The sequence below is a fragment of the Canis lupus genome, chromosome 15 (assembly GCF_011100685.1).
Source record: "Canis lupus familiaris isolate Mischka breed German Shepherd chromosome 15, alternate assembly UU_Cfam_GSD_1.0, whole genome shotgun sequence".
In the NCBI taxonomy this organism is placed as follows: Eukaryota; Metazoa; Chordata; class Mammalia; order Carnivora; family Canidae; genus Canis; species Canis lupus.
Window position 1 is genome coordinate 27810610 of NC_049236.1, and position 25748 is coordinate 27836357.

The 25748-nt window shown below is 34.7% G+C and overlaps 1 protein-coding gene across 8 annotated transcripts in view; it reads right to left on the reverse strand.

Moving 5' to 3' along the window:
• Positions 1 to 25748, reverse strand: part of MGAT4C (MGAT4 family member C) — a 548325-nt gene that overhangs the window by 52091 nt on the left and 470486 nt on the right. For 3 of the 8 annotated variants that reach the window (XM_038558593.1, XM_038558591.1, XM_038558596.1), the window contains one exon: positions 3049 to 3098. The exons of the other annotated variants lie outside the window; for them this stretch is intronic. The gene's annotated coding sequence lies outside the window, so the exon portion shown is untranslated. Of the gene's footprint in view, positions 1 to 3048; positions 3099 to 25748 lie in introns of those variants that run through there. 8 annotated transcript variants of the gene reach the window in all.

The following is a 25748-nucleotide window of genomic DNA, read 5'->3' on the forward strand; positions in this document are numbered from 1 at the left end:
AGTTGCTTTAAACACACATCTTTCATGTGAATAAGAGAAGAAAAGACTTGTTTACATGGACTGCCATTTTTAGCTCTATTTCCAACTACCATATGGGTAACTTCATTAGAGAGTCAGAATGGGCATCTTATGAATTGTCCACTTGGTGAAACAGTTAGCATTAATGATAATTACAAGAATCTCAAAGGCTATAAAATTATATTGTGTGTTTGAGGAATCTAAAAGATTAGAAGAGGGACACAAATTATGCTTTTTTATTTTCTACAAAGGCAGAATCAAACAAAAACCATACTCATTTTCTCTGCTGACAGGGCTTAATAATTTAGCAAGATTAATGTGATGAAGTCCTTGCTTCAGAAAAGAGAAAGAAATAACAGAAGCATATCGGAATTATGTAAGGGAAAGGTTGAAAACAAGGTAGGAAATTAGTTTGAATCAAAGTTTTAGCAGGTTTTTTTTCTGCTAAATATCACATTTACACTCTGCAGAGTGTAAACAATTAAATATTAGCATCTTTATAAAACCACAACACTTAATTTTCTGCTTCAAGCCAGTATATAGGATCTCTACAGTCAGAGATAACTTCTGATGAAAAGATAATTAAAATAAAATTACATATAAACACATATGTATATACTTCTTAAGAATCTTTGATCTAACATGAAAAAGTATATATCTGCAGAGACTAATATAAAGATTGAATCAGAAACCCTGACAAGTAAGTAATTTCCAAAGCCAGCTTTCAATATGAAAACTTCCAGCAATTCTTAGAAACCTTGAGCTTCCCTTTGGACTGCTTCATGAGGAGCAAAGTAGAAAGCATAATCAAAACCCTTCTCCCCATAAAATGAGAAATAAAACTCATAAAGAAAGTGATTCTGAAAGGAAATCTTGTCCTTACTGCTGTCTGAAAAGGAAAGAAAAAGAATTCATAACAAGTTGGTCCTCATCATAGATCTGACATGTGAATCCATGCTATTTGTTGGATTAAAAGCCAAAAGCAGAGCATTTAGCTTAAAGGTGGCCCTGGGTTGAGAGCCTCCTTGCCGCCTGCCGGAGATTGATAAAAGCCAATACTTTAAGAACAGAATTCCAAATCTAGCCTTAAAGAATTCCCATGGACAATATTCCACATGTGTGAGATCATACTCAAAAACAAAAACACCTAAGTAAAATAGGATTTCATATGTGAAAACAAGCAGACACAACAGGAGTACAATCAGAATCACAAAATTAGAGGTTTGGCTGGAACATTAGAAAAGGAAAGAAGAGACAATTAAATCTGTAAAACACTCTAATGGAATTTATTAACACAAAGGTTATAAAAATTAAAAGTATAAAAAGAGATTAATTTAAAATGAGTCACAAACGCAGGTTAATGCAATGAATCGGATATAGATTTAAAGAAGTGGCATTGAGAAACTATGAAATGATTTGAAAAACAAGGGACATAAAGGATAGAGAAAAAAGGAAGAGGCTCCATTAAAGGAGATAATGACTGAGTAGTTCCAGAATTGCTGAAAAACATCTATCCCCAGATTCATGAAGGCCAAGAAATCTAAAGTGTGATATAAATAAAATGTACTAGGGTGCCTGAGTGGCTCAGTTGGTTAAGTGTCAGACTTGGGCTCAGGTCATGATCTCAGGGTCCTGGTATCATGCCCCGAATTGGGATCCCCACTCAGTGGGAAGTCTGCTTGACCTCTTGCCCACGCCGCCACTCAAATCCTGCGACTAGCGATGTTGCGTTTCTGTGAGGTAGGGAGTGAGGAGGGGAGGAGGGGTAGGGAGGGAGTGAGGGAGGGTTGAGGAGGGGAGGGAGGGAGGGAGGAGGCGGGAGGGAGGAGGCGTGCGTGTGCGGGGGAGGGTAGGGGATGGGAGTGCTGGAGTGCGGGACGGGAGGGAGTGAGGGAGGTAGGAGTGGAGGCCTTTCTTTCGTTCTTCTTTCTTTCGGTCTTGTATTTCTTCTTTGTCTTCTTTCTTTCTTTCTTTCTTTCTTTCTTTCTTTTCTTCTTTCTTTTCTTTCTTTCTTTCTTTCTTTCTTTCTTTCTTTCTTTCTTTCTTTCTCTTTCTTTTTTCTTTCTTTCTTTCTTATAAATAAATAAATAAAATGTGTTTTAAAAATACCCTGTTCCTAGACACATCATAACTAGCCTCAGAGACCACCAAAGATCAAGAGAAGATTTTAAAAGCAGCCAAGGTAAAATAGCAAATTACACACACAGTATAGCAATGAAGCAGACAGTTGACTTTCCATTAATAAATAGAATCCAGAAAAAAATGGAATAAAGTCTTAAATGGTGTCAGAAAAATTACTGACAATCTAGATTCACAGTCCAGGGATATTAATTTTCTAGAATGAGAACAAAATACAAATACTTTCAGTCAAAAAAAAAAAAGAAAATAAATAGCATCCACTAAAGGAAAATTTAAAGAACATTCTTCAAGCAGAGAGAGAAGATGGAAGTTCTGATAAGAAGGAATGGTGAAAAGTAAGCGATTAGTATGTGAGTAAATCTGACATAATATTAGTTTATAATACAATAATAATAATTCCAACTTTAGAATAATAGAGCAGAAATATGTTCAACACTAACACAAAAATATGAATGGCTCACGAGAATTAAAATATTCTAATATACTTGTATGTTGGGAGGGAGTTAAAGATACTAACATGCCTGTGTGTGTGCATGCATGTGTGTATGCACACTCTGGAAGATATCTTAGTTATATTAGTGTATTTTAATTTTGTTCTATGATCTGGTTTTTCTTCTAGCATCAATATATTTTCAAGTTTAAATCAAAACATCACGTTAATGCTTTGATAAATTCAGAAATTTCCAATAATCACTCTCTAGACTTTGCAGTGAAAGTAGCAGTACTGAAAAAAACAGAAATTGCTTACATAAAATTAATGAACAAATATCTTCAATTTGGGCATGACTAGCTACCCCAAAACAATTTGATTTTATGAAATACCTTTGATAATATATAAACAATTTGTATTTCCTCTGAATTCTACTGTGAATGACAGATAGCCAATCTCACCTTAAGAAAGAAGCTGTCATAATCTGTCCTGTACAGAAAATGCTGATACACTGGAAAAAAGAAAGTCCTGTATTACTAATACAATCTTCTAGTTTATTATTATTAAAAGTAAAATAAAAAATATTCTAGACAATTTGTTATTTCCCATGCAGTTGCATTATGTTCATAGTCAAATGTTTGAAGCATGTATTATATAATATAAAGGTATATATATATATATATATATATATATATATATACACATATATATATATATATACACACACATATATATATATATATGTCTTTTAACATTACCATTGATTTTTTTGTGGCAGTAAATAATTTAGGTATATTTTATAGTATTCCATTTCAGCACAGGATTATTTGCCTTTTGGAAGTAACTTCAGTCCATATTACTTAGCTTTGCTTCACCTATGAATGCATAGACTAGTTTGTTACAAAGGTCTATTTCTAATTTTTCCATCATATATAAAGGTTGACAACATTCAAAAGATTCTGTCTGCTACTAAATTATAAACTCACTGGCTGGACCACAGTTTGCTACTGCAAGTTGGCCACACCATATAACAAAGATATTCAAAAGAAAACTGCAGCTATAAGAAAATGAGTACATGGAGAAAAATCTTTAAAGATAATAGTCTTTAAAGTCATGTGGGTATTCTTTGAGCAAAGATAGTTTGAGGAACAAATATGTTGTTATTTTGCATTACTTTTCTTGCCTATACTTAATAGTACTATTTATATATATATTTTAAAAAATCAGTGTATCTCTGGGTTATTTAGTTACTTCCAAGGAGACAATAATGTTTTTTTCTGGAGTTTGAAAATTCATATGCTCTTAAACCACAAATTCCTCTGTCTCCCCTGATATCTCCATCAGTTTTTTCATATCTACTTTGATGTACTGTGCTCAACTGCTGTGGCCAACCATACCCTCAGCCTCACTAGGATTTCTGTATTTTTCCTCTATTTTTAATTCTATAGCTTCCCCATAATGGGAAGGATAGCTACAATTGGAGACTGATCTTTTAAAATGGTAGTAGTCTTTTTGGGATTCTTATTTCAAATAAACTCATTTCTCAGTGGAAATATTACCTCTCAATCATTAGGGTTGGACATAAAGGAGGTAGTATTTAAAAAGATCTCACTATAGATTCCAAAAAATTTGGTCTGCAGAAGTCTATAACAACAGTAAGTCAAATTATAGCAAGCATTTGGTATTTGGCCACAGCAAGGCATTTAGTCTATGAACTTTATGTTTTTAAACTTGTGGATGGAACACATTGATGAAGGGAGTCAAGACAGTAGAGGTGGTAATCAGATGATAAAGAAATCAAGAAAGAGCTGTATTGGTTTTAGGATTTTATAACATCCTTCAAGACCCAGATGTCTTATAATGTCTTGTAATGGCCTTTGCCTTCTGACTGTCCATTTACTAGTGATATGACCTTATATTTCAAGATAGGTTTTTAACAGATCTGATTTTTTATCACAATAAGTTGATGAATTTTCTGAAAGGTTAATTAACACTGGAAGCTGTTGACTTATCCTTGTATGCCTATCACCAACTGGAAACACACATATACTGAAAGCACTGGGCTCATTAGTGGTTTATTAGGATTATATTTGGCTGATTATTGCTCATATATACTGAGGAAAATTATCACAGAGGTGTACCTGAGAAGAGATATACATGAAATAAGATATTCAATTAAGTGAAAAGTAATTAAACAAAGATAACTTTCTCTGTATTGTCATCTATTTTCTTTTTATAAATATTATTTTGGCAAAATTTATTTTATTTGATATTTCACATAAGAGGGCACTTTCAGTGTAATTTAAATTATATATGATTTAGTTGTGTTTACTTTCATTTTGGGATGATTATCTTCTTTCTGAGGCACTATTATGTACAATATACTTTATATTTATATACTTCTGTTCTTTATTGTGATTAAATATTTTGAATGACATTACAAATCATTATGTTAGCACAGAAATTTAAAGAATTAAAAAAACAATTGATGGAATCATTTTATTTTCAACAACTTCCAATATTCAAGCTTCAAATATTCAGATATTACAGATATTTAAATATATATATCATACATTTATAAATATATAACATAATTATTTAGGTTGTCATAATAATAAATTTCTATTATGCTTAAATTTTATAAATGCAAAAAAGTGTTTGTTTATACTTTGTGTAAAGTGAAAACATATGTTGGAAAAATCTCAAGGTAATGCTAATTGACCAAGCAGTCTACAAAGAGATAGCAACCCTAGAAACAATTACAAATTTGTAATGGTAATGGAAGGATTTTCAGAATAACCAAATCTCAGGATGAAAAATATCTGTACATTGACTTTCTGAAAAACACAGTCCTTTGTTAATGATATCTCTGTGAATACACATTCAACACATCCCTAACTTTTGGATAAATAAATTTCTTCAGTCACATGAATGTCAGGCATTACTATATTTTATGTTAAATAATAATAATAATTGTGTACTTTTGGTATTATTCCCAAGCAATTTTCTTCATAGGCAGAGAAGCAGCTTTAAGAATCAAATCAAACCACACTACATCATTCAGTGAAATTTACAGCAGATAAGTAACACAGAAACATGAGAGAAAATGAAAGACAGAAAAATTACTTTTCTCAAAAAAAATCTATGCTCATCTGAATCTTAAATCATGTATTCTTTTCCCTTTGTATCATTCTTGATAGGGTTCTTAGAGAAAAAAAATGGGTTAAAGTGACTGAGCTTCACTGTCAAGAGAAACCTATGGTCAGGGATATATCGAATTCCCAAAGCTTTCATTATTAATATTTTATGAGTCTCACTGATCTGTCCTATCTAGAAGAAAAATTTATCTTTCATTTGTGCAAGAACTGCCTGCCGAGTAATAGATTTCGTGTCCATAAGCCGGGTGGCAAAATGCAAACAGCAGCAAAGGTAGGAGGAAGCAAAGTGTTCACTTTATTTCTTTTACTCGAGTCTGGCTGCACTTTACTGGAGTTGCAGAGTCAGCCAAGCAAAATGAAAGATCTTTGGGGAACTCTGAAAGACTGTCAGCTCTGGGCCAACATACTTTGGCCGGCACACGTGAATGCCCATATGTTTAAGCTGACTTCTAAAGGTGATGATTTGCTACGGTGACTTTTTTTGTTGTTAATGTAACTTAAACGTTTACAAGAAAGTTTGGTGCCTACAACGTTGGCAACTCATTTACTCAATAGTGAAAACTGTCTTCCTTACAGATGAGATGACTAAACGCAAATTGATGATCCTCGAACACTTTGGACTGAAAAGGCAAGAGTTTTTGCCTCTTGGTAGGGTGTGGCTTGCCTCAGCTGAGCTAAGATGCCATGTAGGCTCATCTATGACACCGGAGCTGAGTATTTCCTGGACAGTATTCATCTACAGAAAAGTAAAACAGAGAAGGGAGGTCCAGGACACTCTGTCACAACACATTGGGTGTCTGCCTGTTAGGTCCCCTGAGACCACAGATCCGTCTGGATTCATAGGAAGTTGGAGGATGATTCCTCCATGTGGTAGAAAAAATAATTTCTGGAGAAGTGTATTTAGTGTAAAGTCAGGAAAACAAACAAACAGACAACGAGAAAAATAATCTCCTGATTTGGGGGAGGTTGGTGGGGGATGGGGTAACTGAGTGATGGGCAATGAGGAGAGCACTTAATGGGATGAGCACTGGCTGTTATACCATGTGTTGGCAAATTGAATTTAAATTTAAAAAAATGTAAAAAAAAAAGAAAAGTAATAAAATATACATTGTATACCAAAAAACCCTCCTGATTTTGAATGTTTTCCTTTGCTTGAAAATAAAGATTTCAAAACTACATGAAAGAACTGAGATTCTTTTCTTCAGAGCTCTTACCTCAATTTCTAATTACATATTAACTAGTAGGATTATTTAACATCTTTCAGATCTCTTAGAATAAAAATTAAACCCTGTTCATTTTGGTGCACAATGGTATTCCCAGTGTCTTGTACACTGTTGGCAGGCAATAGGTGTTCAGTAAGTTTTTCTAAAAGATTTGCATATTTTTCATTTTCATCAGTGCCTACTAGCATGTTTTACATAATAATCCTTAATGATGTTTTCAGTGAGAGTAATGATTTATTCAAACTGCAGCCACAGATTATAAATTCACATAAAGCACTATGTTAGAAATAAGTTGATACTAATTAGTCTAAGATTAATTTCTGGGGCTCAAAGAGTTGACCATCTAGTTGAGGGATAAAGTATATGTGCAAGAATTATATAAAATGTGAATTATTAGTGACAAAAGAACATATTAGCTGTAATTGTTTTTTTGTCTTTTTAATTTAAAATTTTTTTATTAGCTGTAATTGTAAATAGGTATCAGACACACAGAAATGAAGGCACGTTCCTGATAAAGAGAACTCTATGAGTAAATACTTTGGAATCAAAAGGATATAAACCACAAATCATAAAAGGTGTGGTTTAGGGTGATACAGCTTAGCATGACCAATAAGAAAACACCACTCTGGTCTATAAGAGCCATCTAAACCTCCTTCTCTCATTGGTTTGTTTAGTTTTTATAGTAGGAGCAAACATGATTCCCATGAACTGAAAGGATCCGTAATTCAACACTCATACTAATATGATATTACCAGAACTGTGTGAGAATGTTTCTTTTCTCAAACTCCAGCTGGTATCTTGTTTTTATCTGATCTCCTCTTGTGATTTAATCATCTTTTGATATCTTTATTCTCTCTTCTTTATATTTCAATTCTCTTCTTATTCTCATTTTCCCTAATTTGTTTGCCTAACTCCTTGGCATCCTCCCCCAAACTCTATAAATGGGAGTGGAATAATTAGTTATTTTTGGAGAAAAGTAGTCATTTGTAGATACTCCCTAGCTGAGTAAAATTGTTGCTTGTTGTTACCCATCAGTGCATTTACTATACCAATAGTTTCAACAAATGATTTTTTTCCCATTAAAATTATTTCAAGCACATTTCTGAATAATTTTAACTAATTCAGTACTTGTTTAAACCTTTGTTTTCCCAATAACTCATAAGTCCTATTAAGCTATACCCATCTTAGTTAAATTTGATGTCAGTTTGTTTTAAAAAAAGTATTATTTTAACAAAAACAATGCACTATGCAGTATGTGAAATGAATAATCTATTTTAAACAGTAATATAACAACTACATGTTAAATAAGCAAATACAGCACCCTTATGGGGAAGATTTTCTGGACTTCCTTGACTTTAAAATCAAGTAGATTTCTTTAAAGCTAATATCAAACTAATTAAATTTATTACATTTTATATGTATAAAAGATTGTTCTTTATATTCCCTAGACCTTGAAAATTCTCTGAACTTGGTGATTCCATAATAATATATTTCTGAAACTATGTAAAATCTCTCACTAATTGTTTATGTTCATATCCATGAAGGTTATTTGGTGTCTTTGTGTAGATATAACTCACCAGTAATTCCCCTCTTCTTTTTCTATTCAAAACATCAATCATTTGGATTTAGTTTTTAAACCTATTCACTTTTTTCCTCATAATTTCTATTACTATAATTTCTATTAATCATGGCTTTTTATTTTTAAGGGTCATATTTTATTAAAAAAACAAATAGTGGTTTTTGTTGTTCATTTGCTTGTTGATTCCCACCCCCCCCTTTTTTAGAATCATTTCACAATAGTTACACCTTATTCAAAGACCAGGGGAACTTTTTAAAAGCTAAATTGAAGTTTTAAAACTAGGGACTTGACTAGGTATAGTCCTCTAATGACTCTTTTTGTCTATGAGCCTCAAAGTATTTAAAATTTGTGTTTTAAAAAAAATAAACCAAAACCACAACAACAACAACAAAAAGTTACTAGATGATGTAGACTTTCATAGTCTTTCAGTTACTACTGAAAAATGCGGAATGTTAAATTCACAAATTCCAAAGAGGAACCATATGGTCAAGCCCAGGAGAAGGGTAGGGAGTTCATTGGGGAATCTAGGGTGGAGAGAGGGGAAGTAACATCTAAAATCTCTCTTTTTGACACAATGGCATATAACAATGACCTTGAGGAAAGGTCATAAATTAAGGGAAGGCATTTCCTGCATTTTCTCATCATAACTTTGGGAGTCTTTTCTACTCCGAGTATCCAGGCTCCAAGTAATGTTCTACTTCTCACAGTAGCTACCCTTTGACTTTTCAGTCTATCCCTATTTAAATGCTGTCTATTGACCCTTCCGACCAATTAGATAAGTGAATGTGGTAACCTATTGCCAAAATAATGTCTGAAAATGCAAATGGGGTCAGGTCACTCTCGACTCTGATCCTTTTATTAGTTCCTCATTGTCTATTTGGTAAATAAATTTCCTAGCCATATGTTTTATTCCCACAAGAATTCTATGCCTCAACCAAACTGATTTATCTGCCATTTTCAAACACATTTCATGTGAGCTTTCATGCTTCAGCGCTTTTGAACATATATTCCATTTTCCTAGATAAAACTCTGATCAAGTGTCACTGTGTTAGAGTGTCTGTAAGTCCTGCAGTGATGTTGGTTACTCTCTTCTTGAGACTACGATGAAAGGAGTTTGCCTCTTTCTGCAGACTTTCTGGGCATGTCTATATTTCTGGGCATCCTAATGCTGTGAAGTCAAGGGCAGAAATCATATGTCATTTTTATGTTTGGAAATTCATAGATATTCAATAATTACTAAGTGACAAATGTAATGAATTAATATGGCATTTTCTCACTAATTGGAGTTTTTTAAAAAAAAACTTTTTAATACAATAGATTTCCCCAGAAGACAGAATTTTGAATTCTGCGCACTGCTACTTAAGGAAGTATTTTTGATTTGGTGGGTCTTTCTGGACCTTTTAAATAATGCATTGCTATAGATTTACTTAAATGTAAGGACTTTTGAAATCTAGATTTTAACCTACATTGCCTCACTTCTTTGCTTAGTCGTTAACTAAAACTTTGCTTAGATGTTTTTATAAGACAGAAGAGGCTCTAAGTAAAAATATACATTTAATTAACAGTGAGTATTTTTATATCTATATATTTTAGCTATTATTAGGATTTGGGGATCTAAATTATCCCCAAATTGTAATATTCCCTCATAATAACTGATACATAAATGCTATAATAAATCTGCTAGAGAAATAATGTAATCAACCCTAAAAACCTCATCAGAGAGATGATAGCTCTCTCTTTCTGACCATTCCTTCTAGTAGTTTGTGTAAATAGTATAAATCCCTCCAAAATCCATAAAATATTTTGTTTCATGCCAAATATAATGTTCAAACTCTTCTTATAACCTCTTTCAGTGAGAAAAATAAACTTGGTGGTCTACCCATAATGAGAAATATTTTCCCTAGTAGTTTGCATAATATTCAATAAGGCTTACATCTTAATTATACTTTAAATTTTATAGTGTCTTTTTTTAAACAGATATTGCCTGTATTTATTTATTTATTTATTTATTTATTTATTTATTTATTTTTAAAGATTTTATTTCTTTTCTTTTTAAGATTTTATTTTCTTTATGTATGAGAGACAGAGGGAGAGGCAGAGACATAGGCAGAGGGAAGAGGCAGGCTACCCACAGGGAGTCCATGTGGGACTTGATCCCGGGACTCCAGGATTATGCCCTGAGCAGAAGTCAGATGCTCAACTGCTGAGCCACCCAAGCTTCCCTAAATTTTATAGTGTCTTAATTCTGTAAAATATTTGAAATATATTATTGTCTTGGTATAAGACAGAGCCAGTTACTTTCTTTTGCATGTGGCTGTCCAGTTTTTCCAACACAATTTATTAAAGAAATTGTCTTCCCCCCACTTGTATATTCCCAGCTCCTTTGTCATGAACTAATTGATCATAGATGCATGGGTTTATTTCTAGACTCCCTATTCCTTTCCATAAATCTCTCTGTCTATATTTATGACAACATCATAGTGTTTTGATACCCACAGCTCTGTATTCAGGTTTGAAATCAGGAGCATGATGCCCCTAGCTTTGTTCTTTTTTCTCAAGATTGATTTGGCTATTGAGAGTTTTTTGTAGGAAAACAAATTTTTCAAAAGTTTTAGGATTATTTGTTCTGTTTCTTTGGAAAATGTCATTGAAATTTTGATAAGTATTGCAATTGAATCTGTAGATTGCTTTTGTAGTATGGACATTTTGACAATACTGATTCTTTCAATCTATGAGCATAGAGTACTTTCCATTTATTTGTGTCTTTAATTTATTTAATTAGTGTCTGTTAGTTTTCAACATATAGATCTTTTACTTCTTTGGTTAAATTTTTGCCTAGATATTTTATTCTTTTTTTTTAAAGATTTTATTTACTTAGAGTAAGAGAGAGAGAGAGAGAGAGCACAAGTGGGGAGGTAGAGGGAGGACGAGAGAGAGAATCTCAAGCAGACTCTGTGCTGAGTATGGAGCCCCATGTGGGGCTTGATTTCACAAACCTGAGGTCATGACCTGAGCTAAAATCAAGAGTCTGATGCTTAACTGACTGAGTTACCTAAGTGCCTGGATATTTTATTCTTTTTATTTAATTATTTTTTTAAAGATTATTTATTTATTTATTTATTTATTTATTTATTTATTTATTTATTTTAGACAGAGAGAGAGAGAGAAAGAGAGAGAGAGAGAGGCAGAGACACAGGAGGAGGGAGAAGCAGGCTCCATGTTGGGAGCCTGATGTGGGACTCGATCCCGGGTCTCCAGGATCACGCCCTGGACCAAAGGCAGGCACCAAAGGGCTGAGCCACCCAGGGATCCCCTTATTATTTTTAATGTAAGTGTAAATGGCATTGTTTTCTCTATTCCTTTTTCCGAAAGTTAATTATTAGTGTTTACAAACATAAGAGATTTTTGTATATTGATTTTGTGTCCTGCAACTTTACTGAATTTATTTGGACCTTTTTGGTGGAGTCTTTAGGGTTTTCTATACACAACATTATGTCATCTGCGTATTAGTAACAGTGGTACCTCTTTCTTTCCAATTTAGTTGCCTTTAATTTATTTTTATTCCCTAAATCATTCTGACTAGGACTTCCAATACTACCTGAACAGAAGTGGTGAGAGTAGACATCCCCGTCTTCTTCCTCTTTTTTATTTTTTAAAGATTTTATTTATTTATTCATGACAGACAGAGACAGCGAGAGGCAGAGACACAGGCAGAGGGAGAAGCAGGATCCATGCAGGGAGCCCGATGTGGGACTCAATCCCTGGTCTCCAGGATCAGGCCCTGGGCTGAAGGCGGTGCTAAACCGCTGAGCCACCTGGGCTGTCCCCCTGTCTTCTTCCTAATTTTGAAGGAAGAGCTTCCAACTTTTTACAATGTTAGCTGTGTATCAACAGCTTTCTTTTTCAACAACTTTTGATATTATCTTTACTCTTCAAATTAGAAAGGAGACGACAGAAATTTGGTAACTTCCCTAAGGCAACATATAAGTATGTCTTTTTAGGTTTGAATTAAAATTAATTCAAGACATACAATCTAAAAAAATGTCTCCCTGGTGTTTACATAGTCTCACCATGATTTTAATAAAGATGCAAGAGTTCATTCAACTCTAACAAAACATGTTTAAGTATGAAACATTTTTTTATCTTTTAGATGGTAAAAAACATACTCTGTTTTCAAGTTTTTCCCTCAAATTCTTTCCAATTTCAATATTATTATTATTATTTCTTTAAGATGTTATTTATTCTTTTATTTATTTTTAATTTTTTAATTTTTTAATTTTTTAAAAATATTTAAAAAATTTTATTTATTCATGATAGACATAGAAAGAGAAAGAGAGAGATACAGAGACAGAGAGACACACAGAGAGAGAGGCAGAGACACAGGCAGAGGGAGAAGCAGGTTCCATGCAGGGAGCCCAACGTGGGACTCCATCCCGGGTCTCCAGGATCACTCCCTGGGCCAAAGGCGGTGCTAAACCGCTCAGCCACCCAGGCTGCTCCCAATTTCAATATTATTAATGAACAGTCTTACATTTAAGAGTCCTTTAAGTTTAAAGGATTTATAAATATATCCACATTTTTAGGAATACTATTTGATTTAGAAAAATATAACACTGTACAAACATTCTATTCAATTCATATGTCACCACATTCCATTTCCATCTCCTAGTGTTCACACAAGCCCTTTCTTTGTGGTCTATTCATCTCTTTATTCACATGTTTATTCACCTCTTTGTTGATTTCTTCTCCCTTCAGAAGGAGCCATAATCTTCCTGAGGAGCCAGGCTGATAATAGGGTTTCCAGTGTCCATTCTGTGGATTGGAAACACCTGTCTCCTCTGTTCTGTGGTGAGAGGCAGATGGTCCATTCTATGTCATCCCTCCCTCCTAAAAGATACATCTCTGCTGTATGAGTGTGAAACTTCAATTTGAACTGATTACAATGAACTAAAATGAGACGGGTCTATCTCCTAGGTTCTTGCTTCTCTCACTTATCCGTCTCTGTGTGTCAAGAGCCCCAGTAGAACAGCCTCTGATAGGACTCTAATACTGGTAAATTTATCATCCCACACTGGCTACTTTAAAATGCAAATCAGTACACTGAGATTGACCAGAGAAGTGGGATTCCAGAGGTCTTACACAAAATGAAAATGAATAAATAAAAGAAACAAAGCAAGAAACAAGAGAATGGATATATGTCTTCTTTGTTCTCAAAGAAGGTGGAGAGGGAAACGTACAAATAGGACTACCTACTTTGAATAATTTAATTAGATATAAAATGAAATGAGGCCTACAGTTTCAGTTTTTCCAAAGGAAGTAGAGACCTCTGGATATGACAGACCTATTTCTGGCTCAAGGCCTTCCCATCAGGTTTTTGATACAAGAGACAAGCCTCTTGACAGATTGACCTCTTTTAAGTCATTTCAGTAAGAGAATAAAGAATGGTTTTTCCTTCATAGCATTTTTCAAGAGGTTCCATGTCTTTTCATTTGCTTCTTTAAACAAATATAAAAAAGTACTTAGGTGAAGTTCAAGCAACTTTCACAATTATAAGTTGTAAAGAAACAGAAATGGTCTATAAAGTTTAAAATCCATCCAGTTGCTCAACTACATATGCAAAATGCCCATTATAGCTTGTGTCATTGTTGGCTATTTAATGACATCATAATATCATACTCATACAACCTAGAGAGTCCAATAAAGTGGAAAAAGTTCACTCATATAATTATAATAAATCACCATTAATGATAAAGTTCTATCCTAAGAATTATAATTTGATCAAGCTTTGAATTAGGTAAATGTATAACCACCTAATTTATAGCTGTTAGAGTAAAAAGAAAGAGAATTCAAAATGACTTAAGAAAAGAGATGTGACAGGCCTATCTGTGGCTCATGGCTTCTCCATCAGATTTTTGATACACAGAGGGAGGCTTTTAGGCAGATTGACCTCTCAAGTTAAGAAAGAAACATTTCTTGGTCAGATTCCGGATCTTCAGAATATTTGAAGATTTCAGCCCAACAAGGACTTATTCCTTCTTTCAGAAAGTGGCTTTAAGGAGTGAAATCCTGGGTTTGGAAGGATGACAAGGAAACCTCTTGGTGGACAGACATTTCACAATGCTCCTGGGTAATGGGGTTGCCCAAGAAAACACTTCTGTAGAAGGTAATGGAACAGGAAGAGGAACATTTCATAAACTCCCTGGAGGAAAGTTAGGGTAGGAAGGGTGTCCTGCTCTCATCAATTTCCCCCATTGTACCATCCCTCTATGAGCCTCCAACCTAGTAATGGGGTAGAGGAAAAAAGCCTTAGTCAACCATTTTACTTTCAAGTAAAGAGATGGATAGTGAAGATGCAAATTGCCAGAAGCATCTTGAGTGTTTTGCTAAACTTCTCCATAATATTGCTGCCTCTGCCTTGATTTTGTGTGGCTGACAGCCTGCAGAGGCCTTGATCTGACACTAGCCCCTCTGCTAAGGCATGTCTTTACTGATGAGGGCAAGATAACAACTTGCATAATCACAAGCAAATTTTAGTTCCTGATATGATACCCCAAATGTCCTTGTGATAGTCACCTGCACCTTCTGAGGCCTTCCCCTTGTGCCCCCCTTTGATAAGACCCTTGCAAAGCTTACCAAAACTCTTCAATTTTTTTTTGTTTGAATTGACAAATTCAGTGTTAGCCTGGGAACCCCAAAGTACTCTACTCACCAACTCTACTAAAGGTATGTGCCCCTGGTCCTGCTGTACCCTCTGTCTACACCCTTTCTTGACCTCTCCACGTGGTCCTGAGAGATATACCATGTATCTTCTCCAGGACCCCTGAGTAATAAACTTTATTTTTCAGTTCCTTCTTGGTCTTTTGTTGAACCACAGCTGACCATCTGACAGCCCAGGGCTCAAAGGAATTTTTTTTTTTTTTTAACGAATGAAAATCTAACAAAGGTGCAATACCTAAATCTCTAAAGACTCTTTCCACCAGATTCCATTTTAAAGGATACAGGGCCATCAGTTCTATTGACAGAAAGCATGTAATAGATTATGAGTCCTGCTGATCAAGGTTGATGATCAGAGGCAAAAAAAAGTAGTCATGTGCTCTTGCACAGCAAGAGCAGGAGCAGAATTGGTCAACAGAGAACATAGATTATGTATCTACAAATCTTTTCCTCTGGACACAACCCTTATTAACTTAGAGGATTCCCTGATTCTCTTGGGCTTTTGCCATATGCCAAAGTTGCACTATATCTCTAAAATTTCAAATTTAACATCCACTTCAGTTAGTTTCAGTCTGTGTGTGATCTTTTCTCTTAAGTCATTAAAATTTCTCAGACCAGCCTGCTCTATCAACCACATGTCATATATTTTCTTACCAGGGGCAGTGATGCAGATTTTTTTTATTTAAAGATTTTATTTTATTTATTCATGAGACACACACACACGCACACACACACACACACACACACACACACACACAGGCAAGACACAGGCAGAGGGAGAAGCAGGCTCCATGCAGGGAGCCTGATGTGGGACTTGATCCTGGGACTCCAGGATCACAACCTGAACCGAAGTCAGACGCTTAACTGCTGAGCCACCCAGGCGTCCCAATGATGCAGATTTTTAAGGAACAAATTATTGTTTTTTTAAGTTTGGTATTTTTTTGTTAGGTATTCTACTCTTCAGGGTTATGGTTCATGTCTCCATTTTGCAAAATTATTATTCCTCTTTCAAAACCATTTCTTTTCTCTACAGTTAGTTTTCTGGGAGAGTAGATATTTTTTATTGTTGTTAATTAGTTTGTTTTTTCATTTCTTAATACAGTTTAGTCATTAAAATTCTGATGAAGCTTTTGAACCTCACTTTCAATCTCTGCATATTCTGACTCCAAGGATTCATTCTCATTTTGCAATTTTGAAATGTCATAATTTCTTTTATCTTCTCCAGTAAACACACACACACACACACACACACACACACACAGACACAGACACAGACACAGAAAAAGCCTGCTTCTTCCTCAGTCTGTCTGTGTGAGGGACTGAACCAATCTAATCTGTAATTGAAGTGAGTGTCTGGATTTTATGGGTTATTGAAGCATTCTTTTTACTACCCAAGCTTTCCATGCCACTGAATATCTTTCTCCCACTCTGCCGCCTTGCCCCCAAGTAGTTGTAACAATGCAACAGATGAAAGGCTTGTAGGCCATGGGGTAGGCTATTTTAGCTCTTCTCTCCTATACCAATCTTTGTCAAGTCATGGCCTTGCACTTAGTAGAGCTCCTCTTTGAATGCTACAGAAATGCCTTTTGATGGAGACTCCTTGGAATTCTAACCATCACCCTAACCCACAAGACCATTAATAGCTTGTTAAAAATTATGCTGATTTCTCTTTGTTCCTGTCTAAAGCAGATTGCCTCCTTCCTCTGCAGTGCCCTTAGGGGTAAAAACAGTCATGAGATTTCTTTCTTTCTTTTTTTTTTTTTTTTTAAATTCTGGGAAGCGTTCATCTTTTTCTGGAATTTGGCTACTTAATTTTGTGTCTTTAGTTCTCTGAGGAGTTAAAAACATGATTTTGTTACTTATCTGGCTTATTCTCAAGTATTCTTTTAATGAACATGTCCCCATGAAACTCTTCTCTGTCTCTCGATTAGGACAACTCTAGCTACAAAGATATTGATTCAAATCAAACTTGAGATAATACAGATTTACTTCTCAAATAATGAATCCACCAGTGATGCTGTTCCTTCCACAGTGATTGGATCAATAATAGGATTCCAAACTAGAAAATCATTAAAGTATATCCATGAGTTTTAGATTTTACTTCTATTTCAGAAACTTGTTACCTGCAGTATCAAAGCCTCCAATACTAACATTCCACATATAACGTGGCACTAAGCGAGGTATGAACAGTGTAGAACATGGGAAGTTGAGTAAACAAATAAATCTATACAATATTCTCATTCTCAGTTAATGTCTATTCTATCTTTCCACTCCTCCAGGCCAGTCAGAATCATTCTTAGCTCTACCTTACAACCTATATCTAATTCACCAGGAAATCTTGTAAGCCCCACCCTTAATATAACTATGATATAACTATGGCTCACTAAAACTACTATTATCACTTTGGTGCAAGTTACCATGATTTCTTACAGAGATTTACTAATAATATGGTTTTAACTCATCTCCATTCTTTCACTCCTGCAACCTTGACTCTGCCCACCCCCAAAATTATTCTAGTTAGAGTAGATCAACCTTATTAAAACAAGAGTCAGCTAACCTATTGCCCAAATGAATCATTATAATATTTTCTCATTCTTTTGAAATATTAATTACAATGGCCTAAAAGGCCCGCATTGATCTGACACCTTTCTTGACCTCATCTTCTCTTTCTCTGCTCTTCTTTCAGCAGCAGCCACACTGCTTTCTTTGTTGTTCTGTGCTTATTTGTCTGTGAGGTTTCTGATGTAGAAACTTTGCACTAGATGTTCCAGGTTTCTCTTTGAAATATCTTCTAAATATCTACATGGCTCTAACACTTACCCTCCCTCAAGCCACTGTTTAAATATAACCATCTCAACAAAGTCTATCCTAACCATTAAACAGTAAGTTCCTCCCTCTAAATGGGCATTTTCATACCTTTCAACTTGTCCCATTTTATTTTCCTTTTTAAAAATCTATCATCTTCTAATATACTATATAATTACTTTTTATTTGTCTTCTTAGACTAGATAGCAGACTTTACAAGAATAGGATTTTTTTGGGACACCTGAGTGGCTCAGTGGTTGAGCGTCTGCCGTTGGTTCAGGGTGTGACCTTGGAGTCCTGGGATCAGGTCCCACATAGGGCTTCCTGCATGCAGCTTGCTTCTCTCTCTACCTATGTCTCTCTCTGTGTCTCTCATGAATAAATAAATAAAATATTTTTAAAAAAGAATAGGATTTTTTTCTTTCTCCAATGGTTTTCAAGTACCTGGTAAATAATAAATATAATAAATATTTGTTGAAAGAATGAATCAACATGAGGGAAAAAGCTAGCCAACCAATGTTTTTCTTTTGAATAGATTCAATCAAGTTATTTACCAACAGCCAACAGCTTTTTTTCCTCTCAACTTTCACTTTGATATAAATTGACAGTCTGTAGTGAAATTTCTCTTAATATTTATTTGTATAGATGGCTATTGTTTTTTAAGAGTTATATATCCCTCTCTGTATCTTTTTATGTAAGCTGGGATTTCAAAGCTGTATCATTCCCTACACATGTTTTATAAAAATAATAAAATATTACTTGAACACACAGAGGTATATTTGCCAGAACATACCTAGAGTGGTAACTTCCTACCAGGTCCATAAACAATCAGATTCAGGATCATGTTCTGTGCTGAGTTCTAATAATAAAGTTAATTAATATATTTTTTAAAAAGTTGACCAGCCAAGAAATAAACTCATTATTTTGCCAAAATCCAGGGGGAAATGTACCTAATTTGAATATTCAAGAGAATGCTGGTGTTCTAAACAAGGATGAAATCAAGATTACCACGTAGAATATTAACATTTACTCTTTATTGTATCTAAAGAAAAAGCTCACAGCTTGGGTAATAATATAGATAGGCCTAAGGTAAAATTATAAAGTAATATTACTTTATATGTAGTGGTAGGCAATGTAGGATATGACATGAAAAAACAGTAAGACAGTAGGAGAGTGCACTCTATCATATTGAATGCATTGTGAAAACACCCCAGCAAGAAGCTATTCACCTTTGGTGGGTTAGGAAAGTATCAAGGCATCATGAGAATATGTAGACATGGGTAAAATGTAGATCCAAAAGAAAGTCAAAGCTAAAAAAAAGGCAATCTCTTTTAGGGGGAAAAATCAATAGGCACTATAAAGCAAAATTCAGAGGCTCAAAAAAGGCAGAAAAAATTCATAGAGATAGCCCCAACTGTGTTTTGAGGTCTAATACAACGATGTAAATAATTTTAAAAACATGCTTACAGTTGGCTTATAACAGTACCATTTAGGCCATAAAATATATATTAACTTTACTTCTGGTTATCAACAGTAGCATTAGTAGTTAACATTTATCTAACTTTCATGAGGGCTTCTGCATTGTGCAGCATTAGGGAGCACATCCTATTTACATGTCAATGATTTCTCTTAGCATCAGGTGATGGCTTCACAATGGTACTATGTGGCAGTGGTTTACATATGTTATTAATTCATTGAATCTTTTCAATAATTGTATAAGTTAGGGATTTTTTAAATCATTAACCTTATATTAATTTCTCTACAGAGAAACAGAACAGATGGAAGATACATCTATATTTATGTATATAGATCTCTTTTTCTCTCTCCCTCAAAATGTATTATCTACCTAGCTCATGCAATCATGGAATTTTTAAATTCCTGTGATTAGCCATCTGTAAGCTGGAGAAATCTGGTGGTCTAGTTTTACTCTGAGTCCAAAAGCCCAAGAGCCAGGAGAGTCAATGGTATAAATGCTGGTCTGAGTGCAAGAGAAGACTAATGTTCCAGCTCAAACTGTCTGGCAGAGTGAACAAATTCTCCCTTCCTCTAACTTTTATCGATGCAGACCCTTAACTGATCGGATGAGGCCCACCCACATTGGAAAGAGCAATCTGCTTTATTTACTCTGCCTATTCAAATGCTAATCTCACCTGGAAAAACATCCTCATAGACACATCCAGAATAATGTTTGATCAAACAACTGGGTAACGTGTAGTTCAGTCAAGCCAACCCACAAAGTTAACCATCATGTCTCCATTTTACAGATCTAATGACTGAAGAACAGAGTTAACTACATGGCACAAATCAAATAGTTAATAAATATTGTAGCCTGGATTTTAATACAGGGAGCCTGTCTTCATGATCACTGTTTTTAACTAGGACAGTATACTGTGTCTTCAAAAGAAGACTTGTTGGATATCTTCCATCTTTTGGGCACTATTCTTAGTGCTTGGAAATAGCAATTAACATAAAAGCAAATCTCTTACTCTCATGAGCTTTCATTTCCATAAGCGTATTCAGACAATAAGTAACAGCTAATGCATAGGGTGTTTATTGCAGGCCAACTGCTGTTCAAAGCTCTTTATAAATATTAACACATTCAGTCCTCACAATAGCCCTGTGAAAGATTTGCCATTATCATCACTCTTTCAGAGACAATAGAGCTGAAGACAAAAGGATTAAGTGACTTGCCTAAGGTACAGAGCTAGTAAATGGTGCTTGCCCCCTCTTAAACACTTTAGTACATTCTCTTAGTTCTATTGCAATAACCCAAGCATTCTTGTTACTAAACTAATTTTTTAAGAAAAGACTTTCTGAAGCAAAGACACTGAGAACTTTTCTAGAAATTCCTGCACCTCTCATCTGTTTTTCCTCTCTGCTATATTTTTAAATATACTAAGTCAGACCAACAAATCTGTTCTTGTTGCTGTCCACAAGAAAGAGGAAGATAAAATGAGGTAATTATAAACAAGTAATACAAATTAAAGAGCCAAATATGTTTGTGAGTGTATAATATGTGTCTATACATATATTTATATCTGTGAGTCTTACGACTGATGAATAGAGACACACAGGCAACCACACACATTCATTATACATCTGTGTTCTTTCCTCTTTCTTCATATATTTTGAGCAACAAAGCAAAGTGTGGATGGAAAGGTATTTGGATAGATAAATAGATGGATTGGTTAGATGAATACATGGATTTGTAGGCAGATGAGCAGGGAGACTGAGAGAGGGAGAGAATTCCATATACTAATTAATCACAAAGGAAATATTAAATGAGAGACTTGAAATGGCATTGGAAAAAGAGAACTAACTGTGCCAATATATTTACTCCCTTTTTACTCATGATAATGGCTTCAGGAGAATTATCTACTTTCTTAGGTCCTTACCCAGGTAGTTTTCTTCTTTGGAGGAGAAAAATATCTAAACCTCCTTAACCTTTAGCCAGAATTTCACATCATTAATAATATTATGGCACTGGAATATCTGAGAGGACTAGACATTTCCATTCCTTTATGCAATGCATACTTCAAAACAACTGCATATGAAAGGATAAAAAAATTCAGTCAAATATTCAGTTTTCAAGGGCTCTGAAGATTCTTAAGAGATCCACATGGAGTACTCAAACTACAACACTGACTTTTTAAAAAAATATATGCATTATTCCACAAAGTACAGACTCCAAAGTGCTTGTTGATTATTACATACCATTCAGTAATGGACATGGAAAAACACGTATTATCAATAGGTACTTCTGCTAATGAAGTTCTTAAGGGTAGATAAGTCTAGTTGGTTAGAAAATATATTTTCAGAAACATTTTTTAGTGCATTGAGACAGGTGTATTCAGAAATAAGCAGAATAGAACATTTGCTTAAATTTCTGTTACTGTTTCCATCTAAAACCATGAAGGGAAGAGATACTTAGGTTTTTGCAGTTTCTGAAGAATGCGTATGTCTCTTCAGTTCAGACTTCCAATTCATATTTCATGGTGGAGGTCAGTGTAAATCTCTATCCTCTTTCTAGAAACTATTACATAATTCAGTAGATGACAACAGGTAATGCTCTTGGCAGTGAACATTAATTCTTTTAATTTTAATGTTTAATAATTTAGCATTTATTTTTTTAATATAAATCCTCTTACCTATTAACTTAATGACAAAGCACTTTATTTATTTATTTTTTTTACAAAGCACTTTAGATGAAATACAGTGCTCTTTTATTTTTCCTCTGCAGACTGGAGAGCACCCAAAGGAGGTTGAATAGGGTTTTATCCGTTCACCAGGTCTTGACCTTACTGTCTTATTGTCCTTACTTTTTCACCCTGATTCTACCAACTTTGCTTCTGGCAAAAAAAAGTCAGTTATGATTTTTAACATTTCTCCCAAGGATTGCCTTCCTGAAAATGATTTCCCAGCTGACATGAAGATTTCACACTGAACTACTAAGGGGACTAGTTCTCAAACTTTATTCCACTTCAACATACCTGAAAGATGGTATGTAATTCTCTCAGTAATAGTGACAAAGTGGGAGTTTTTAAAAGGTAAGCAACACAACCCTGCAGGGTGAGGCTTATAAAACCCTGAGAAAAATCTGACACATATGTTGTCTTTATTACCACTTTTAAGTAAAGGAGCTATTTTTGAAATTTAATCAAACACTCTAATGCATTCATATTTTTAACACATTATTCCTTTACTAAATTAGTCTACAGAAGACCAGGACTCAGAAGCAAGATCCCATTAGATAAAAGGACTTTAACAAGGAAAATAAGAGGGTCAAAAGCATTGGTTTTTGCTGAGAAGAGGAGACTCATGTCAATATAGTGTGTGAATCAGTAGAAAACCCTGGCAGACAAGAGGGGCATTTGTCTCTTAGGCATCCAGTCAAATTGTTGCATAGAGATGGCACTTTTTTTTTTAAATGAGTGGGACTAGGATGGATTTACCCAAGGGAATAAAAGGACACAGAAAACAACCTTTGTATCTCCTATAAATGTAAAAACCTGAGAGATTATCTCTCCTACTGCTCCATTTAAGAATTTTGCCTACGTATCACCACTAACAAGGGAAAGGTGAGGAAAGCCTAGTAGACTCGCTGAGAGTCCAGGAAGCAGGTTGAAATGCTGAACTATGAAAGCCAAAGGAAAAGGTCAACCTGTGACTACAGAAAGGCACATTCAGCAGTCTCCTCTTTAAACTATCTAAGGATATCCAGTGGTCATCGTTAAATATCACTTTATAGTGCGGTCTAGTCTGATGGGAAGTTGTGGATTAGAAGGAGGGTTAGAATATAAAGGGCAGCAGGAAAAAGAGTATTTCCCTGGAAATTTACCTGAAAACTATAGTATGAGTGAGCTACATACACACACACACACACACGCACAAACACGCACATTGTCAGGGATCCCTGGGTGGCTCAGCAGGTTTAGCACCTGCCTTCGGCCCAGGGTGTGATCCTGGAGTCCCAGCATCGAGTCCCACATCAGGCTCTCTGTGTGGAGCCTGCTTCTCCCTCTGCCTGTGTCTCTGCCTCTCTCTCTCTCTGTGTCTCTCATGAATAAATAAAATCTTTAAAAAAACAAAACACACACATTATCCATTTCCCCATATATGTTATTGAATATATATGTATATATATATTATACTGTATATCTGCATATATACACACATAAATCATATATGGAAAAATGGATAGTATATATATGTAAAATATGCAAAGATTATATATATGTACATATATATATATATGCTAAAACTACAATCAAATTTCTGTGTAAACACTAGAAATGTGTAAACATTGAGCACAAAGTGAAATGAAGATCATTGGAAGCAGGTTCACAGCTCTTAACTCATTCCCACTCGGAGGACATGCTCATTGAATGGAATGGCCAAGTTATCAGTTTGCTTTCTCTTTCCCTCTCCCCACCACTTTTCTTTCTCTTCATTTTCTTTATTTTCTAGTTGATTTCCTACCATATTCTCATCCAGAAGGCTCTGAAGTTCTTCATGCCATGCCCTGCTATGCTGGGTGGCCATTGAGAAGAGCTCTCATGCTTGGATAAGACTGGATAAGATATTCCTCTAACCTTCTGGATGCTTCTTTACCAGAAGCAACTCACAGTGGCAGTGCCACACCATCTTGTCACCGTTTGAGCCCTGTTTTGGCAGGTGTTGTGCTGACCAGGCATCTTTTACTTACCATAGTGTGAGCTGCAACTTTCCACTCATCATTCTCTGATCCTTCTATGTAGATTTTTGTTTTGTTTTTTTTTTGGTCTTTTTGCCTCCTGCTATACCTAAATATTTTTTAGCTAAAAGCTAAAGTTATTTCTTTGCCTTACCCAATCCAGCTCCTTTCCTTCTACTGGGAAAGCAGTTATGTTGGCTGTTATAGTTGATTTATTTGCCTTAGCTTACCCCTAGCAACTGACTCAGGTTTTTGTCACATACTTATGTTTTTGCTTCTTATTTTCTTTTATGTATTTGACTTTTCTCCTTTATTTTGATTACCATGAAAACTAAGCAATATGTCTTCATGTTGTAAGTGATCAAACAGAACATTTAAAAATGTTTAGAAATATATGAACTGCTATTAAAGCAGCAGCAGAGAGTTTAAAGAACTACCCCACCTGTCTATGGCTCAAATTGGTTGTAAAAACGTGTCAGTGAACACACACACACACACACACACACACACACACACACATACTTCAAATGTACCATGAGTTCACCTGGAATCAAGATATTGCAACCAGAATTCCATGTGTGCTTCTGTAGCAGTTGTAGGTGGTTGGAGTTACATGTTTTACTCAAAATTAGTAGGTCTGAAGAAGAAAGAGGTTTATTAACTAGAGGGAGAACATATTCAAATAAATATGTTGCCCCATAAAGCTAGCTTCCTAGTGAGAGAATGATTAAAAACATAATTATGGTTTTCCATTACTGTAAAAATGCTTGGGTAACAAAATTAAAGTATTTAATTTTTAAAATAGGCAAAATACTCTCAGCATGGAAATATCTGGGGTTTTTTTTGAAAAAAAATATATATGAAATCAGGGCTATAAATAGTATAGATGTTTTCTAGGCATTCAACTTGAGGTAAAGAAAAAATTAAAGGTGAATGATATTTAGTTGATGTCAATAGAAATCACCATCATTTCTCTGCTAGTCAAAGGCATGTGGACAGAGGGAGTGGGTGCTAAAATATAACAATTTTAGTACTCTATGTTGGAGAAAATATATGTAGTTATTGTGGGTAAGAAAGCAGGGATAATGAAATATGAATTAAAAAAACTGAAAACTTTCTAAATGATGAGTTACATTCCAAAACCACAGTTTAGTAACCTATAGACATGAAAGAACAGTAATAAATTGGTTTTTATTGTGATTGATTCGTTGCCATGGTGACTTTTTTGCAATGATAGGAAGGCAGCATAGGCAAAGTGATTTAAATTTTAGAGTCTGTGATCCAAATCAGGGATGAGTGGTCATTGGATAGAAATTACAGACCTTATTTTAATCTCATATACATGCTATTACAGTTTTACATTTATTTTGGTAGCTGTTTTTGTCCCCACAAATTTACAAATTCACCATGAACCCAGCTGTGTGCAATATTCAAAAGAGAATGTTCATCTGGCACAACTGATACCACTAGGGAACAGTTGCTAATACAG